This window comes from Eriocheir sinensis, chromosome 48 (genome assembly GCF_024679095.1).
Source record: "Eriocheir sinensis breed Jianghai 21 chromosome 48, ASM2467909v1, whole genome shotgun sequence".
In the NCBI taxonomy this organism is placed as follows: domain Eukaryota; kingdom Metazoa; phylum Arthropoda; class Malacostraca; order Decapoda; family Varunidae; genus Eriocheir; species Eriocheir sinensis.
This window is the reverse complement of record NC_066556.1, coordinates 11,655,231-11,675,525: the sequence shown is the minus strand read 5'-3', so window position 1 is coordinate 11,675,525 and position 20,295 is coordinate 11,655,231. Positions and strand designations below refer to the sequence as shown.

The 20,295-nt window shown below is 44.4% G+C and overlaps 1 long non-coding RNA gene across 1 annotated transcript; it reads right to left on the bottom strand.

The window, feature by feature from the left end:
* Nucleotides 1-1,815: 1,815 nt before the first annotated feature.
* LOC126981598 (uncharacterized) lies at nucleotides 1,816-14,125 on the bottom strand. Its single transcript, XR_007733997.1, has 5 exons — nucleotides 13,802-14,125; nucleotides 10,402-10,535; nucleotides 7,851-7,958; nucleotides 3,059-3,217; nucleotides 1,816-2,101 (listed from the first exon to the last, which is right to left on the bottom strand). It is a non-coding gene; the product is annotated as an uncharacterized LOC126981598 (long non-coding RNA).
* Between the last annotated feature and the right edge of the window lie 6,170 nt (nucleotides 14,126-20,295).

Genomic DNA, 20,295 nt, shown 5'->3' with positions numbered 1-20,295 from the left:
ACCATGCACACTGCCGCCATGTCCCATCCTGCACTGCATATTTCCGCGCCCCACGCTGCGTGCCCAGTACATTTATTAACCAAAAATAACTTAACCTGACCTACCTCTCAAAACTCCTAACCCTCTTGCGCACAATGACGCATTTTGCGTCTTCAAGGGTAAAAGGTCCTGGCGCACGATGACGCAAAATGCGTCAAAAACTTTAAAAAATTGATTAAAAATTAAGTTTTCGGTGAAAATGCGTCAAACTTGGGAGCGTCATTTGTTGGGATAAGTTTCTTAATGGCAACATATGGCAACCTTTCTAAGGAGCGTAGATGAGGAGCTGTGAGCTATTTTTGGTTTTTAACGTACTCTGATGGGAGAGGAAAAAAATACAGTTTTCTCGGTGTAACTCGGGAACTAATAGGCGTATGAGGATTTTGAGGATACCATATGAATTTCCATGAAATTCCGCTTTGAAATATATATTCAGCTAAAATAGTTGGCCCTCAAAATTTCGAGCTAGCGAGTGGGGAAGAGTTGGTACTTAGGATTTGTCCACAATACTCTATACGGAGACTTCAAACAAGTCTGTATTGTTTATATATTATATTTGCCTCTATTTTTATTCGCGCATGTTTTAGTACAAGTTTTTATGAAGCCATTGATACCAAATTTATTAGGGTATGATATATCTGTGAGGGTGAAATACGTCCGGGAATGTAGAGTATCGTGGCGGCCAAAAAAGGCCGGTCGGGCCTGAGAAATGCATGGCGAATAGAATAGAAACTTATTGGAAACTTATGGTGCACGAGAGGGTTAAGCTGTGCCTGTACTGACACTCACAAACACTTGCCTATTTTCCATTACATTTACGCCCTGGATTGATGTATAACACTTTCTTGTGGCGTAAATACGTTCATTTGAATGGAAACCACGAGGAGGGAAATATTTTATGAGGTGGGCTGAGGCAGACTACAGTAACCCAAGGATGGGGCAGCAGATAAAGGGAGGAGGGACAGGTGGCTAGTTACCGGGCACAGTTCGTTCATAAAACATTCTCGGTCGGTCCCCGTGGATTTCTGACCCTCTGACCTTTACCGTTATATCCGATATCTGTTATAAGCGGGTCCGTTATATCCAGGGTTTACTGTATAGTTGAGGTCAATTTGCTTAGTTTAGATAGTTTTATACAGTTTAGAGTTAGCTTTCTTTCTCTTTTTCTTTCTCTTTAAAATTAATATTGCCTTTGTTATAGAGTTCAGCTTCCTCTCACTATGTAGGCATATACATAGGCCTATACCATTTGCTACATAGAGATTAGAGATAGCTCTCCCTTCTATTGCCTCTCTCTCTTTTCTTCCTTCTATCTCCCTCTTTTATCAGTAAATTTCTTGTTCTTTCTTTCATTATTTCTTTTGCTTCTCATTTCATTATCTCTCTCTTCCTCTTTACTTTCCTTATCTCTCTCTCTCTCATAGGAATATAACACACACATTACAAATTAGCTTTTTATTAATAGAAAATATACACACACACACACACACACACACACATACATATACATACACATAGTAACATTGATAAGGCTATGTGGGTGCTATGTTGGCTAGGGGGGTGGAGGGGGTGTTGTCAACATACTGTGGGGGGAGACATCTGTGGGGTCCTGTGAAGTGAGAGAGAGAGGGGGGGTCCTTCATGTGTCTGTGGGAGACATCTTTGGGGTCCTGTGAAGTGAGAGAGTCCTTCATGTGTCTGTGGGGGGTTGTCAACATACTGTGGGGGAGACATCATGGGGTCCTGTGAGCTGTGAAGAGAGAGAGAGAGAGAGAGAGAGAGAGAGAGAGGGGGGGCACCTCTCTTTCTCACCTCCCAAGTCTCTCACTCTCTATGATCTAATGTATAGAATTATGCATATGTTGTATATGTATATAATGAATGTTATATGGACTAATAAAAACGGATAATATAAAAAAATAGGCGTTTGTCGTGTGTGTGTGTGTTTCTTCCTCCTCCTCCTCCTCCATTCTTCTTCCTTTTTTTCTTTTCTTCATATTGCCTCTATCATCATCATCCTTCTCCTCCTCTTCTTCTCCTTGGCCCCAGCATCAACACACACCTGAGGAAAATAACTTTATTAATGGAATGGAATGGAGAGAGAGAGAGAGAGAGAAGATGCAATAACAGGAGGAGGAGGAGAAATTATGCTAAAGAAGAGAAATATGAGAGAAAGAGGAAGAAGGAAGAGAAAATGTGAAGATCAGAGGAAGAGATAGAAAGGAGGAGGAAGGAAGGGATAGAACGAAATGGAGGGAGGAAAGAGGTAAGGAAGAGGAAGGAGGTAAGTGTGTAGTGTGGCGACTATGCCTGATGACCCATAACCCACTTAGCCAGTGGGGTACCTCTTTGACCGACTCGGTAGGGAGTGTCCCTCTCGTCATGGGTTCAATCCCAGCCCAGGCAGCCGGCGAATACCCTCTCCTGGTCTTGATTAATTTCTCGTGTTTCGATACACGCAGAGGACGTGTTGGATAACAGAAAAAGAGAAAATACAAATCTCGGGGGATGACAAGTGGAGGAAAAGGGAGATGAGAGAGAGAATGCTGAAGTTATGGAAGGAAGAGAGACAGACAGAGATAAAGAGAGAGAGAGAAGATGCTAAAGTTATGGAAGGAGGAGAGAGAGAGACTTATAATATTACATAGAAAAACAGCACACACACACACACACACACACAAGGAACTTAGATTTGCCTGCCTGCCTATATATTGACAATGTATTATAGTGGTCTGGTGCTGGGCCAGTCCACAACATTGCGGGCTGCCAGGCCTGGTAAGACCCACCGCTGTTATGCACTACACTACCAAGGTACAGTAGACCCTGGATATAATGGGCTAATTGGGGGGGAAAGTTTGGTTTAGTCGGCACAACATCTGTGGTCATATGCCGGAGAGAGACAGAAGGGGAAGGAATTATAGAAGGGAACAGATCCCAGGAGACGGGACACAACCCCCGATTAATACCTGGTATCCATTCATTGCTCTTCTCTCTCTCTCTGTGTGCCAAAACTACTCACCATAGTGTCCGCCATGTCAGGTCATCCTGGGTCATGAGAAAGGTCACCCCACACACCAAGGCAATGTTCCTCAGGCCAGGCTTGCTCAGGGAACTCTTGGTCTTAGTCTTGCCCGCCATCGCCAGGGAGGGCCAGAGGTGTTGCGTTCCCTCACTCCACCTGGAAAGACGACCACGCGGATGAGGTTGATTGAGAGAGAAAGAGAGACAACTAGATAGATATACAGTAAGGTCTAACACTTCGTACATTTAGCCAGTCTGAGAGGAAGGATGAACATAACCTTACTCACCTACATGTGACAAAACTCATTCTTACTCAAATGTCCTTGGAAAATTCATAAATGGGCTACAAATGACTGTCTAGGAAGGGGGATTTCAACCCTATCTAGGTAGGCATGCTAACCACTACACCATGGAGCCAGAAGAATTAGCCACACTATACCAGGACAAATAATTCCTAGTATGTGTGTGCCCTGGTAAGATTCATATGTGCAGCCCTGGTAGTGAGTAAGTATATGGGCATTGGTGAGTAAGTTTATAGCCCCAAGTGAGTATGAAATGCCAGAATTTGCTCTTTTCTCCACTCACACACGTCCTCTGCGTGTAACGAAACACACGAGAAATTAATCCAGACAAGGAAAGGTTTGCCGGCGCCGGGGATCGAACCTGCGACCAGCGTAACGGAAGAGCCACTCCTTTACCAGTCGGCCAAAGAGGTACCCCCCCCCGGCTAAGTGGGTCATGGGAGGTTCGCCCATCAGGCAAGTCAGCATTACAAGTAAGTATATGGCCCCAAGTGAGTAAGTGTATGGGCATTGGTGAGTAAGTTTATGGGCATTGGTGAGTAAGTTTTGGGGGCAGGTGAGTAAGTTCATGGGCATTGGTTAGTAAGTTTTGGAGGCAGGTGAGTAAGCTTATGGGGTCAGGAGAGTAAGTTCATGGGTCAGGTGAGTAAGTTCATGGGGTCAGGTGAGTAAGTTCATGGGGTCAGGTGAGTGAGTGAGTGTCCTAGGTGGTGTCATGTGAAGTGTGCTAATTTGTCTGGGATCAAGCAGGATAATATACCCAAAATTAATTGGATATGCACCCCATGCCTCCACAAAGTGTCTCTGGCTACCAGTATTGTGGAAAAATTTGATGAATTCAAGCAAGAATTATCTAATGAAATATCTGTGGTTAACCCTTTCAATACGATGACGCCTACGTAGGCGTCATGAAGCCCCAGTAGCATATACGATGACGCCTACGTAGGTGTCATATTTCTATTATGTTTCTTCTTCTATTGAGTTTTTCCCGTACTTTGTGTTGGTTACTAAGTAAAGACGTCGTATGCTGTCCTTGAAATCCCATTGCTCCTCCCACCATCCTTGTTCCCACCAATCACAAAAAATTAGCTACAGAATGCACCGCCTTCTTCCCGCCTTGTGTCTAAAATTAGGAAGTCTCATTCTCTCTCTCTCTCTCTCTCTCAGACACCGAGGCGCCGACACCATCACGTCTCTCTCTCTCTCTCTCTCTCTCTCTCTCTCTCTCTCTCGAGAGAGAGAGAGAGAAGCCAAACCTTGACCTTCTCTCCCAAGAGAGAGGTCTCTACCTTTCGACGTGACCGTGACATGTTGACTGAAAATTAGCAGCATAATATACGGAGGCGACAAGCAGATACATGCCGGCTTAGGTTTCCCGCGCGCGGCCGAGCACGCCGTATATCAGCCAGGCGGGCTTTTTGAACATCCAGCGCGAAGGGGTTAAGGATGAGGTTGAATCAAGGGCTGAGAAGGTGCAGGAGAGTGTTTGAGTTGTTGACACGCTTAATAAAGCATGATGAATCATGATGAATCCAAAGGGGCTGAGGAGACAAAGAGAGAAGAAGAAGGAGAAAGAATCAAAAGTGATCAAAGGCAAAAAAAAGGAAGGCAAAGACAGATATGAAGGAGATGAATAGGCAATGATTGATTGAAAAAAAAAACAAACTGAAAAAAATTTAAAAGAGCAATAGTCATGAACTAACTTGGATGAGAAGAATGAAGGATGAGAAAAAAAAAAAACTGGAGTCTGTTGAGTGTACCAAGTGTTAGAAAGAAAAAACCAAAAGAAAAGACATGCACATGCAATGCAATAAAAGAAGAGAAAAAAAAAAAAAGAACCAACCTTACGCAATGAGTTCCTTACACAACACAGGGTGATGTGAGCATAAGATTGCTGATTTAGTAAGCTAAGCTGGCAGTGACACGATGCACTACATTTTTTTGTGTGTGACGCTGTGAGAAGGCTGATTCACAAGAATCATGACAAGTTGAAATTAGAATGGGGAATATGCACATTGAGAGACAGATACCATGCAATTATATGTTATCATTGTCAGAGATATGGCCATCTTGAGGCCAACAGTACTGCTAAGAGCAATGGAGAAGACCCAAAATGTTTCAAATGCGCTGGCGATCATACATCCAAGGAATGCTCCATGGCTGAGAAGAAATGCATAAACTGTGTGAGGTACAAGAAGCCTGAAATCAACCACTCAGCGAATGACCAGTGTTGTGTAGTTCTTCAAACTGAAATTGAGAGAATTCGTAACATAACCGATCATGGTTATTAATTACTAGTGTTTGTACTCAAAGATAAATTGTGTGATAAATGTTCAGTGAGTTAGAAATAATTGCTGGACAATGAATTGTGATAACATGTAAAGAAAATATCAGATTAATGGAAAAGGAAACAATGGATATTTGTGATACAATAAAAGGGAAAGATATTGTGATTAGCACGAAACAAAACATGGCCAAGTGACTATAATGATGCCATGTTTATTAAAAGGACATCAGAAGGCTATCCTTGGAAGCAACGAAGACTCACTCACTCACTACGACATTGTGAATAAGTGCATATCAAGGATTATTTCACTTCACAACATTTTAACTGATGTCACCACAGTATTCAATGAGATGCCCATCAGTTCATACAAATGGTCTGGTTACTATAGTGCTGGTAGCCAATGCATAAGTGATATTGGGGAGAAGAAAGGCAACACCATCAACAGTTACCTACAAGGACTAAATAACAGCCTCAGACTCTTGACCTCTACAGTGAATTATATTAACCAGTTGAGGAAAGACTATCCACGTGCATGATTCAGCCCTGGCAGCAAGTGGGACTGTGAGGTTGGGAAAGATGAACTCTTTTCTTTCCATGTGGGTAAAAAGTGTGACAAAATTCACAAAACGAAGAAGTTAGGAAGGCCCTTCTTCTATAAGACAAGTGGCCCTACACAGACAAGTTCCTCGGCGCTTACACACCCAACAGTCGCCTAGGCATTCTCACCGAGGAACCAGGCAAGGCCTCTTTTAGGCCAGGGGAGGGGGACGCACAGGCAAACAACTCCCCAGGAAACTGACCTTCGGTGAGTGACTCAAACTTCTCTCTGGTAAACACTCCTAACAATTTTGTGGGTGGGAAGATTCATGACACAATGGCAGGCTCTGTCCAAGGACAAATGGGTCCATGATGTTGTGAGTGGCAGAGTTCTAGAACTTGCTACCTTACCCAGGCACAAGGACATACTCTACATTTTTCTGTGGCTGACTGTACAGCCCTGGATACTGCTATGGTTGCTTTCACCAAACACAAAACAGATGTGAGCCAGGGAACAGGGTTTTTCTCTAACGTGTTCCCGACTATTATTATTCTGAATTTGAAAGAACTAAATGAACATATTCCTCATATACATTTTAAAATGGATTCCATCATTTAAACATTTTTTTCTCTTAGCTGCTGAGCATGTAGTGAGTGGGTGATGCAAGTGCTGGTCTGATACACGTACCATTCACGTTCTGCTCCGTCTTCCGAGTTAACCTTTCTACGTATCTGTCAACCTGTCAGAATCTAGCCAGCTGTGTTCAGTGGACGGATTGATTTTAACACTGAGCAAACGAATTTTGCTTTTTGGAAGTTATATTATCATAACTATAGAAATGACAGTATTTGCCTTTCGCAAACATCCATACTCCATGTATAATAAAATAAATAGTGCTACTTTATATTACTAGTTTTTTTTTCATTTGACTTTTTTATATATATATATATATATATATATATATATATATATATATATATATATATATATATATATATATATATATATATATATATATATATATATATATATATATATATATATATATATATATATATATATATATATATATATATATATATATATATATATATATATATATATATATATATATATATATATATATATATATATATATATATATATATATATATATATATATATATATATATATATATATATATATATATATATATATATATATATATATATATATATATATATATATATATATATATATATATATATATATATATATATATATATATATATATATATATATATATATATATATATATGGTATGATGAATAACATGTGATCCCCTTATAGGTGCTGGTGAACTCTTGCATAAGGGATTTGGACAGCACAGGGATGAAAGAGTGAAGATGCTGGTGAACTCTTGCATAAGGGATTTGGACAGCACAGGGATGAAAGAGTGAAGATGCTGGTTAACTCTTGCATAAGGGATTTGGACAGCACAGGGATGAAAGAGTGAAGATGCTGGTGAACTCTTGCATAAGGGATTCGGACAGCACAGGGATGAAAGAGTGAAGATGCTGGTGAACTCTTGCATAAGGGATTTGGACAGAACAGGGATGAAAGAGTGAAGATGCTGGTGAACTCTTGCATAAGGGATGTGACAGCATAGGAACCCTGACCCACCTTGAGTCCAGTGGGTCACCCCGCGGCTCTCGGGGCTGGGGTGAGGGCTCTCAGAAGCACTGCTCGCCCCGCTGGTCAATGAAATCGGCATGCGGGTCACGGGGAAACCTGGTCAAAGGCGAGACTTGTTAATATTGCTTTGTTGATAGTTTAGTTATAAAAGTAAATAACAATAAATGGAAAATAAGGAGTCAAAAGATTGGAAGAGAAGAGGAAGGAGGAGGAGGAGGAGGAGGAGGATTAGGAATAAGAACAAAAAGATGATGAAAATAAGGGGAAGGAAGAGAAAGAAAACAAGAGAAAAAGGAGGAAGAAGAGGAAGAGAGGAAATAGTGGATAATGAAGGACCTCCTCTTCCTCCTTCTCCTCCTCCTTAAAGACATTTCCATGCATATAACAATAATAATGATAATAATAATAATAATAATAATAATATGTTTATCTATTGCCTCTGTCTTGCCTTGCCTTTGAGAGCAGTTTAAGGGAAGGGAAGGGAAGGCAAATGAAAAGAAGGGAAGGAAAGGAAAGGGAAGGGAAAGGAAGAGAAGGGAAAGGGAAGGGAAAGAAAGAGAAGGGAAGGAAAGGGAAATATATATAATACATAATTCTGAACACACACACACACACACACAAAAAGATAAATAATAATAATAATAATAACAATAATAATAATAACAACAATAATAACATATATTCACAGTCATTAACATTAATGAAAAGGAAAGATTAGATGATAAAAATTGAGAAGGAAGGAAGGAAAAAAAAGGAAAATAAATATTATAAACACAAAATAAATCTAAAGGTATAATGTTCACACACACAGGAAGAGAGCAAACATAGTACCAATATATAAAGAAGGAAAGAGAGAGGACCCATTAAATTACAGACCGGTATCACTCACTAGTGTGGTTGCGAAGATATGTGAGAGGCTAGTTAAAAACAGGTGGTCAGATTTTTTTAGAAAGGGAGAGAATTATCTCGGATTGCCAGTTTGGATTCAGGAGAGGGAGATCTTACGTCACCAACTTGTTATGTTATTACTCAAGGGTGACAGATTTAATACAAGAGAGAGAAGGCTGGGGGGATGGAGTGTACCTGGATTTGAAAAAGGCATTTGAGAAAGTACTGCACAGAAGACTAATTTGGAAAATTAAAAATAGGGGTGGAGTGGGTGATGGACTGGCTGGAGGACTTCCTAACTAACAGGGAAATGAGGACAATTATCAAGGACAAGGTTTCCAACTGGTGTCCAGTGAGGATTGGGGTCCCACAAGGTTCAGTGCTGGTGCCAATAATGTTTGCTCTTTGTATAAATGATATGGTGGAGGGAGTGACCAGCTATGTGAGTTTGTTTGCAGATGATGCAAGGCTATTGAGACGAGTCAATGATGTGAAAGACTGTGAGGCATTGCAGAGGGACCTGGACAAAATATGGGAGTGGAGTGGTACATGGCGGATGGAGTTCAACCTTGGGAAATGTAAAAAAAAGAGTTTGGTAGGAGTGGTAGAGGATGTGAATATGATTATAAGATGGGAAGTGAGATAATATGCAGAGGAGTGGAAGAAAAAGATTTGGGAGTGACTGTCTCAGAGAACATGTCACTGGACAAACACATCAACAGGATAAAGGGACATACTATGAATTTGCTGAGGAACATAAGGACGGCATTTGTGTATTTGGACGCAGAGATGATGAAGAAAATAATAGTTACAATGATAAGGCCAAGGTTGGAGTATGCAGCAGTGGTCTGGTCTCCTCATGAAAAGAAGAACATAAGAGAGCTGGAAAGGGTACAGAGAGCGGCAACTAAGATGGTACCGGAACTTAGGGATCGGACTTATGAGGGGAGACTCAATAGCATGGGGCTCACAACCCTGGAGAGAAGAGAAAGAGGAGACCTGATAGTGGTGTACAGGGTGGCGAGCGGGGTGGACAGAGAGGACCTGTGTGTGTGGAGCGAGAGAGAAACGAGAGGACATGGAAAGAAGTTTAGGGCGACCACGTGTAGGCGAGATGTGAAAAAGTTTAGCTTCCCAAACAGAAGCTGTGGAATGGACTGGAGGAGGAGGTGGTTTGTGCAAGAAACATTCATGATTTTAAGGAAAAGTTGGATAAGAGAGGATATGGAGACGGGACAGCGCGAGTGTAGCTCTTTTCCCGTATGTCACAACTAGGTAAATACACCTAAGTGGTTGAATGGATAGAGGTGGCTGAATGAATGGTGTGATGTGGCTGCCCAGGGGAGACGCGAGAGATCATCCCCCCCCAGTGGCCCCCCCCCTGGGATTTTTCAGCCGGCCAGTGGCTTTAAATACACACATATGAACACCATCAACACCACATCTGGGAGGGCAGCATGAGCCAATGGCAGCATGCGCCACTATAAATGGCGCTATGCCAGGGCGCGCCATGGGGGCGGGCTGGGCTGGCCGCAAGACAGGGAAAGCACCGAAAGAAGGCTGAATTCAGGATCTAGGGGGAAGGAATCTACCGAAGAAGACAGGGCCACGACGTAAAAAAAAATAAAAAAAAAAAAAAAAAAACACCCACCTGTTATCATGGTGTGACGGTGCTCCACCTCCGCCCCACCATGCCTGGCAGGGGGAGGCACATGTCCTGGTCATTCCCTTGGGGCGGAGGACCCCGCGGGGCGACCCCAAGCTGGCGCATGTCGAAATCACCTGCTGAAAATAATAATAATAATAATAATAGTAATAATAACAGTAATAATCAGGTCCTAATAAATCAGTAGTGCGGTTGCGGTAGTGCAGTCCCATTTTTTTCTTTCCCAGTGCGGTACGCGATAATCAAAATAAAAAATACTTGAGTGTGGCCTGACTGACACTAAATAGAGTCTGAGGATGACCTCTGCATTCCTGTTGGTTACCGTCCTGTTAATAATAAAGCCTAATACCGTGTTAGCCCTATTCCTCGCACTAATACATTGCTTCCTTAGTTTTAGGTCAGAATTCACTAACACTCCCAAGTCCCTTTCACACTCTGATCTGCCCATCGCTGTGGAGTCTAAACTATACCCGTGTAATGGGTTGCGTGTTCCTACACCAAGTACGCTGCACTTGGTGATGTTAAAATTCATCTGCCATTTCTCTGACCAAGCTGACAGTTTGTTGAGATCCTCCTGCAGTGCTCTAGCATCCTCCCCTGTCCTAATAGTGCTTCCTATTTTGGTGTCATCTGCAAATTTACCTATGTCACTAGCTATCCCATTGTCTATGTCATTGATGTAGATAATGAATAGAAGCAGGCCTAAAACTGAACCTTGAGGAACCCCACTGGTAACATTACCTCATTCGGATTGCTTACCGTTAATGGTAACCCTCTGTTTCCTGTCGCTAATCCAATCAAATACCTTCCCTCCTATTCCATGAGCCCTGACTTTATTTAACAGTCTCTGGTGAGGTACCTTGTCGAAGGTCTTACTAAAATCAAGATAAACTACATCATAGCTCTCATCATTGTCAGCTGCCTCGTAAACTCTATTGTAAAAGGATAAAAGATTTGTGAGGCACGACTTTCCTTTAATAAACCCATGCTGTGAGTCGTGAATTAAATTATGTCTGTCAATATGGTCCCTAATACTGTCTGCTATTATTGACTCAAGTATTTCCTACCTATTGTTTCTACCCAGAGGGATTCTGTATTGCTGTCTACCTTGATTGAGTTGTTAATGACACATTTAAGATTGTCCCTGACGAAGAGTGTGACCCCACCCCCCTTTCCTGCCTATTCCATCTTGGTGGAATAGCCTATACCCTTCAATCTCTAATTCAGGGAGAAAGTGCCTGTTTGCAGTGTTTATCCGTGACTCTGTGATCGCTGTCATATCAGTTTCTCTACGCACGCCTTTCCTCGCAATAAATCTCTTATTTCTAACACTTCTACTGTTTGTATAGTACACATTTAGACCTGCCTCTTGATTTACTGCTGTCATTATTATTATATTTTATGTTCTTACTATTCCTAGCGAGTTCGTGCGCCGTGCGCCGAGTTCATTCCTGTTCACTAAGCCAAGATTGGGCTATTTGGGCTTAAGATAATACGGCATGGCAGAGCACAGGCTTGGTGGTGTCTCCCAGCTGATCAAAATACTTGCAAATTAATATTTTTTCTCCTATTTTTTCCTCCTATTCCACCTCCTTTACCTCATGTAGAGGGTGAGGAGGGAACGGGGATCCAGGAGAGCGAGGATGAGGCCAACTCATGTATGGAGGCACCTCTTGCTTAGTTTACTTATGCTACATTAAAAAAATCTGAGTAAGATTGAACCAATGCTTTTTTGAGATATCCGAGAAATTTTTTTTTGCACGGGATTCGTCCGCCCCGCTGCGACGAGTTAGTGCTCCGAGTGTGACGAATTTTTTGGTAATCGTTTTCGCCCGACTGCGATGAGTTGAGGTTCGTTTCGAGTGACGAGTTCGTCCGTGCGCCGACTTCACCTGATACCCTCTTACCTACCCTAAAAAACCTGCAGGACCCCCACTCCACGGCCCAGGGAATCAGACAAGACCTCAACCCCCTCTCGTGAAAGGTGACAGAGTTATTTACAAAGATTTACAAAGAAAATCAGACCACGCAGACCCCATGGTGGTGGTCTGTCCTTAAACCTAAGTGATTCTACATTAATCCGATGGCTCCAAAACGTTGCATTTCTACTCTAGTTAATATTAAGTTCAATGAAGTGTCGGTCCAGCTTGTTTTTAAAGGAGTCAATCGTGTTACACTGGACCACTGACCACTGAGAGAGAGAGAGAGAGAGAGACACACACACACACACACACAGCCACACAGAGAGAGAGAGAGAGAGAGAGAGAGAGAGAGAGAGAGAGAGAGAGACACACACACACACAGACAGCCACACACACACAGAGAGAGAGAGAGAGAGAGAGAGAGAGAGAGAGAGAGAGAGAGAGACACACACACACACAGACAGCCACACACACACACACACAGAGATTTACAAAGATTTACATAGAAAATCAGACCACACAGACCCCATAGTCCAGACTTGGTGGTCTGTCCTTAAACCTAAGTGATTTTACATTAATCAGAAGACTCCAAAACGTTGCATTTCTACTCTCGTTAATATTACGTTGAAGGAAGTGACGGTCGAGCTTATCGTGTTGCACTGGACCACTGATGGTGGAAGCTTATTCCATTCTCGCACTACAACGTTGGTGAAGAAAAATTTGGTGCAGTCTGAATTTACTTGTCTACATCTGAGTTTTACGCCATTGTTCCTCGTGCGCAAAGTGTCATCGATCATAAACAATGTTGATCTGTATATATTCGTGAAACCATTAAGTATTTTAAAACATTCGATCAGTTTTCCTCGGAAGTGACGTTTCTCAAGAGAGAACATGAAGGGTAGAAAGCCTTTCTTCGTAGGATTTGTTGCGCAAGGAAGGGATAATTTTCGTTGCCCGACGCTGAACACCTTCTAATTTAGCTATATCCTTTGCATGGCGGGGAGACCAAAACTGTACCGCATATTCCAAGAGAGAGAGAGACACACACACACACAGACAGCCACACACACAGAGAGAGAGAGAGAGAGAGAGAGAGAGAGAGAGAGAGAGAGAGAGAGAGAGAGAGAGAGAGAGAGAGAGAGAGAGACACACACACACACACACACAGAGAGAGAGAGAGAGAGAGAGAGAGAGAGAGAGAGAGAGAGAGAGAGAGAGAGAGAGAGACACACACACACACACACACACAGAGAGAGAGAGAGAGAGAGAGAGAGAGAGAGAGAGAGAGAGAGAGAGAGAGAGAGAGAGAGACACACACACACACACACACAAAGTCGTAACCAAAACAAATGAACTAGGCCTTGCAAATCTACCATATGCCTAAAATACACTTAAAACAACACCATAGGCCTAAAATGGATAAAAGATTGATTGATATCAGAAAAACAATGACAAATACACACCTCATAGGTCTATATATGGGAGGCCTAGGTAGGGGGGGCGCTGGGCCCTCTACAACGCCTTCTGCAGCTACTCCGCGGTGTTAACGATGAATTGCAATACCCAACGCGATTAACGACACTAATGGCCATGTTTTAACGAGGATATGACAATCACTGAGTAAGGTTTGGCCAGGAAGTACAAGAGACGTGTACTTCCCCTTCCCCTGCTAAACAACAACTGATTCCGCTCGTCATTAAAGCTCAGTAACATTGCCGCGTCGCCTTTCGTGAAATCTCATATTTATCGTTTATTTGACACTTGGCGATGGTCTGGATACATCGGGAAGTAACGATTTTAACTCTAATGATAAATGAGTGACGTTGTATATGTCCAGGAGGTCAGGAAATGGTAAACACGGGAGGGTAAATATATGGCGACATGGCACCTATACAGATGTGGTCATCAAAGTATCGTACTCGACGCCTTGAAATGTATCAACATTGCTCTAAATGCCAATTCCGGCCCCTCCAAGGACGGGATTTATCTTTTTATTACCCTTAAGATCCTAAAATAATAATTACTTATAGCTTCATGGCGCCCGGGAAGCATAAATCATTTTTTGTTAAAGAAAGTGTCGTACGCTGGACATGGCTACGTGTTTGGGAATTAGAACTTTATGGTTTTATGCTATTTTAAGTCATTTACTCATATTTTGGTGTCTAGTATAGGGTAAAAAGGGACGAGAACTCCATTTCTGGCCTCAAAATGGCGCTAGGGCTAACAGTTTGTGAGATATATAGATGTTTTTACTTAACTTCCAGATAATGCCATTCCTTAATCCCCAACTAATTCCTACGTCCCTGGCACTCAAAACCACCAGAATTTACCGGAGAAGGCACTCGTATCCTCAGAAATCCTCTACGTGGAGTAGTAATGGTGATACGATTTATTTTCCGTCGCTAAATCTAAGGCGCCACCATTCATTATTTCCTGATCAATTCTTTCCCTCTTGGCACTGGAAGGAAAGGTAATTTTACGAGCAATCTTTTGATATTCTTAAGGATACTCTACGTGCAGCACAAGCGGAGATATAAGCAGGTAAATATTTAACCCCCTCTTGTGCAACTCTACGGGGCCCACCTACCACATTTCCCCAGCGAGGCCTTAATACTCCTCTTCATATCAGTACAGTCTACCCTATCGAAGAAAGTCTTGAGTCCAACGTAATCTGCCTAAGCGTAGTTTTTCTTTTTTCCTTATAAGCCTCTTCTCGATATTCATACACATCCTTCCAAAGTTTTCCAAAGTTCATGGTCGCTCTTTAAATTCCTAAGAATAGTGAAGGGCAGACAGGTGGTGGGTGCATTGGAGAGAGTTATGAAACGAAGGGTGAGCATGGATGTAAAGAGAGGAATAAGGAACAGTATTATCCTGCCAACTCTGTCATATGCATCAGAGACGTGAATATAGAAGGCAGCACAGCAATCGAGAACATGTGCAGTGGAAACGAGTTATATAAGAGGTGCATGTGGTGAGTCAGGATAGGATGGAAAAAGTAAAGAAAGCGTGTATGAGCGGTTTGGTATGGGTGTGACAGCGAAAGGAGTGGAGTGTGGAGTGGTGGAGTGGGTGAAGTGTGGTGCATTGAGATGATATGGACACGTGACGAGAAGGGGGGAGAATGAATTCGAGAAGAGTGTATGAGGGAAGGATTGAGGGAGGGGGTGTCAGGGGAAGACCACCTGTGAAGTGGACCAAAAGGGTGAGTGAATATTTGAGCGAGAGAATTGGAAGTAGCAGGACTGAATGTGCTGAGAGGGAGTGCCAGAACAGGGAGAGTTGGAGACACTTCTGCCGCGGCCACCCCCTGGAGGGAAGTTCCCGCGAGGGAGCAAGCTTGGCGTCGGAGATATAGATAGTGTTACGTCACCGAAAGAAGGGTAGGGGTGGGCAGGTACCGGTACCAGTACCGGTACTAACGGTACCAGCTATACGGTATGGTACCGGTACCAAAATGCTCGGTACCGGTACCAATACTACCCAGCCGCTCATGGTGTCCCTCCTTAATTTCTTCCTCACACGCGTGAGACTGAGACTGCATGAGTGTCTGAGTGGATATCTCGGTGATATGGATATTCTCTCTCTCTCTCTCTCTCTCTCTCTCTCTCTCCTCTACCCATAACTCTCTCTCGAAAACTCCGCCCGTCGCCTGGAAGGAAAACTGATCAAATGTTTTAAAATACTTACTTAATATCACTTGTGGAGACAGATCAATGCATTATGATCTTTGAGCAACACTTGCGACGAGGAACAACATAAAACTCAAAATAAAATTCAGATTCAGAAAATTAGCAAATTTTTTTTTGTTCAACGCGAATGGAAGAAGCTCCATCCATCAGTGGTCCATCATCAGTGGTCCAGATTGACTCAAAATAACTCGACCGTCACTTCACTTCCTTTTAACTAATATCAAGTAGAAGTGCAAATGTTTGCAGTCTTCTGATTAATGTAAAATCACTTAGGTTTAGGACAGACACAGACTAACGTCCATATGGGTCTAATGGTCTGGATTTTCTATGTAAATCTATGTAAATCTCTCTCTCTCTCTCTCTCTCTCTCGTACAAGTAATTTATCCTGTTCATTGCTTCAACAGGTTTGCCATTCTGGAGGAGGATGACGAGCAGGAGAGCACCTTCCTGGTGGGTGACTCCATGATTCGCCAGCAGGTCGTTGAGTTCTGCGGCAGAGTTCCTCGTCGAAGACGAAACTATTGCTATCCTAGTGCTGGGATCGACGATGTAACTGCTGCTCTTGAGGAGATCTCCCCCCAGGCTACTAATGATTCACTGTTTATTATTCACGACGTCACCACGACCCGGTCTGAGGAACTGCTGGACAAGTACCGTAGGCTCATCCAGCAGCATAAGTCTAAATCCCCTAACATTTTGATTTCAGGAGTCCTACCACGGACGTGGGCGGAGAGCGACTTCTTCAGCAAGGCCTACAGCCTCAACAACCGCTTACAGACTCTTTGCAAAGAGCTTGACGTTGAGTTCTTCAACGTCTGGGACAGGTGTTTGGCGTGGCGCCGTTGTCAAATCTGTATGCAGTCGGTTGGGCGACAAGGCTGCCAGACCTACGTTACGACCACCGTTAGGGGATCCCCTTCAGTGCCGACCGTTGCCGACTACGAAACGACGTTGTTGCGATGGACATCCGACGTTCGTGGTTTCTTGCCGGTGGATGACAGATGTCGTGGAGGGCGCCGATTGTTTTGAACATTCCCAAAATTGTCGGCGTGCGGCCTCCCGCGCCGCGGCGGCCGGTGAGATTTGGCGGAGCCGCAACGATCCCCGAAGATGGCCTGCCGGAGGATGGCGATCACCGTGGAGGGCTACATTTTCTGACGTCGGGACGGCGCCGGGACCCAAGATCGTGAATGTGTGACTGAGGCTTAAGTGAGGCCTGACTGTCCGGCCGGTGCCCCGTCCAGGACTGGCAAAAGCCCGCTTGTCACACTGCGCTGTGTGGTCTTTACATGGAGTTTGGATGGGTATTACACACATGTATTATATTATTTTAACTTTAATGAAGACATATAAGTAATGCATTAAAAAGTAAAATATAGATACTAAAATTATAATAATGTTATGCCGGGCGTATTACTTGGGTTCCGTGTCGCCGTCACAAGACTCCGTGGGAGGGAGATATGTAAACACTTTGCACAACTACTGTAGTTTAATATTCTTCCTTAGTAGTACACTTCACTTTTGACTCTTCACTGGCCACTAGCTTACTATGACTCGGACTTTCTCCTCTCGCCCTCTTCTCCTATATATATCCAGAACAGTACAGTCTAGAACGTTACAGTATATTTTAGATCATACAAGAACATGTAGCAAAAATATGTGCGAGTTGGCAACACTTTCCGCCTGGCGCCTGGCCGCTAGCCCCGCGGGGCGCGGGCGGGGCCTTGCTCCCCGCCCCCCTGCTCGCTCCTTCCGGAGCCTTCTAGAGGCCCATAGACGCCGGGGGAAGCTTCCAGCACAACACTATCCCCCCCTCTTAATTGTGATCGTCCCGATCACACACTTAACTATATACAAACATAAGAGAATTAATCAAAAACATAATAATCGTCGTATCGCTGTGGACGCCTGCGTTGTCTCTGTCTTCTGTTCGGTGTCTCCTGCGCGTCTATCTCCTGGTGCGCCTCGTCGTCGTCCGCTTCTTGGGGTGTCCCTGGAACATCTGCCGAAGCCGGGAGGTTATCTCCCTCGGCTGAAAGGTCCAGAAGGCCTATGTCGTCGTCGACCTCCTCTCGGTCCTGGACGTCCCTTGCGTTTTCGTCGGCTGCTGGGTGTCTGTAGTTGTTCCAGGTGTAGTTTCCCGGACCGTGGTACCTCCATAGCCGGTTGACGTGGACAACTTTCGGCTTGGTCCTTTCCGTTCTCCGGATTCGGCAAGTCACGTCGGAGAGGCGTTCTAGCACAGTATAAGGGCCTTCCCAGGGGCTCTGTAACTTCGGAGACTGTCCTTTCTTCCTCTGCGGGTTGTAAAGCCAGACTTGGTCTCCTTCCTTGAAGTCAACGTGGCTTGCCCTCATATTGTAACCGCGCTTCATGGCCTCCCCGGAAAACTTCAAGGCACCACGGACTTGATGGTGCACCTCTTCCAGCCGTTCCTCTAGCTGACGGGCAAAACTGGAGGCGTCCCTTGGAAGGCTTTCCCCAGGAGGCCTTCCTGTCAGTAGGTCCACCGGCAATCGCAGCTCACGTCCAAACATCAGCTTTGCCGGAGAATACCCCGTAGTCTCGTGGGCGGCAGACCTGTAGGCCATGAGGAGCGCAGGCAGCTTCTGATCCCATGAAGACTGATCATTGTTGCACTGCTTGGCCAACTCCTGGCCCAACGTCCAATTAAACCTCTCCACCATTCCATCTGACTGTGGGTGTAGAGGGGTGGTCCGGGTCTTCTTGATACCCAGAAGCTTGCAGCACTCAGCAAGGACTGTTGACTCAAAATTCCTTCCCTGTTCGGAATGGAGCTCGTTAGGCACACCGAAGCGACAGAAGAACTCCTCCACCAAAACCTTGGCGATGGTAGTGGCTTCCTGGTCAGGGATGGCGTAGGCTTCCGGCCACTTGGTGAAGTAATCCATTGTGACGCAGATGTACCTATTTCCGTTCGTCGTCAGAGGCAAGGGTCCTGCTATATCCACTGCCACCCGTTCCATGGGGGCTCCAACCTGATATAGTTGCAATGGGGCACGGTGACCCTTCTTGGGGTCCTTCTTTGCACAGCACACCTCACACGCGTGACACCATTCTTCCACGTCCTTCCTCATGCCAACCCAGTAGAACCTTTGGCGCAGGCGACTCAGTGTCTTCTTTACCCCAAGGTGTCCGCTGGTGATGCTGTCGTACATTTCTTTCAAGACGCCTTCCCGGGACTTCATAGGTAGCACCGTGGACCAGTAGTGGTCAAGACCATCATGAGAGACCCAGCGTCGCTGCAACACCCCCGTTGTCCATCCGAAGAGTGTCCCACTGGGTCCAGTAATTCTTGGTGGTAGGGCTTTCTCTCGAGATTACTTCCCACCCAGGTCGCGTTGACGACTGACTCAGCCACTCCATAATTGGTCTCAGATCTCGGTCCTCCCGCTGCAGTTTTCCCAAGTCTTCCCATGGCACCTCCGCTGTCTGTTCCACTGTAGTGCGGCGGCACATATTCTGGACGCTTTCCCTCTGGAGGCAATGTTGACACTCAGGTAGGCAGGGGCGCCGGCTCAAGCTGTCCGCGTTACCGTGTGTTAGCCCAGATCGGTGCACAAGTGTAGTGATGCTGCTCTAGTTTACCTATCCAGCGAGCAAGCTGGCCCTCAGGGTTTTTCAGTGATTTCAGCCACCGCAATGCAGCGTGATCCGTGCGGATGGTGAAAGTTGCACCGTACAGGTAATCGTGGAAAAAGTCAAGGCTCTTGACTACTGCCAGGAGTTCTTTCCGGGTCACGCAATAGTTTTTCTCGGCTGGGGTGAGCTTCTTCCTGAAGTAGGCCACAACCCGTTCCATGTCGGCACATGCCTGGGACAGCACTCCACCAATCCCCTCATCACTGGCATCACAATCCAGTATAAAAGGCTTAGAGGGGTCTGGGTAGGTGAGTACGGACGAGCAGATGAGGGCCTCCTTGAGCTTCTCAAAGGCAACCTGAGTTTCCGCTGTCCACTCAAACTTGCGCACACTCGGCGAATAAATTGCGCACACTCGGCGAATAAATTAAACATCTTCTATGTAAATGCCCGTAGCATTATTCAGAAGCGTAGCCACTTGATAATTCATGCAATTACTGAAAAACCCGACTTTATTTTGATCACAGAAACATGGCTAAATACGCGTGACAAGCATCAGTTAAGTGAAGTAGCTATCAATGATTACAACGCGTTTGCTAAGTTTCGTCTACACAGAAAAGGTGGAGGTGTAATAATATATGCTAAAAGTAATTTAGAAGTC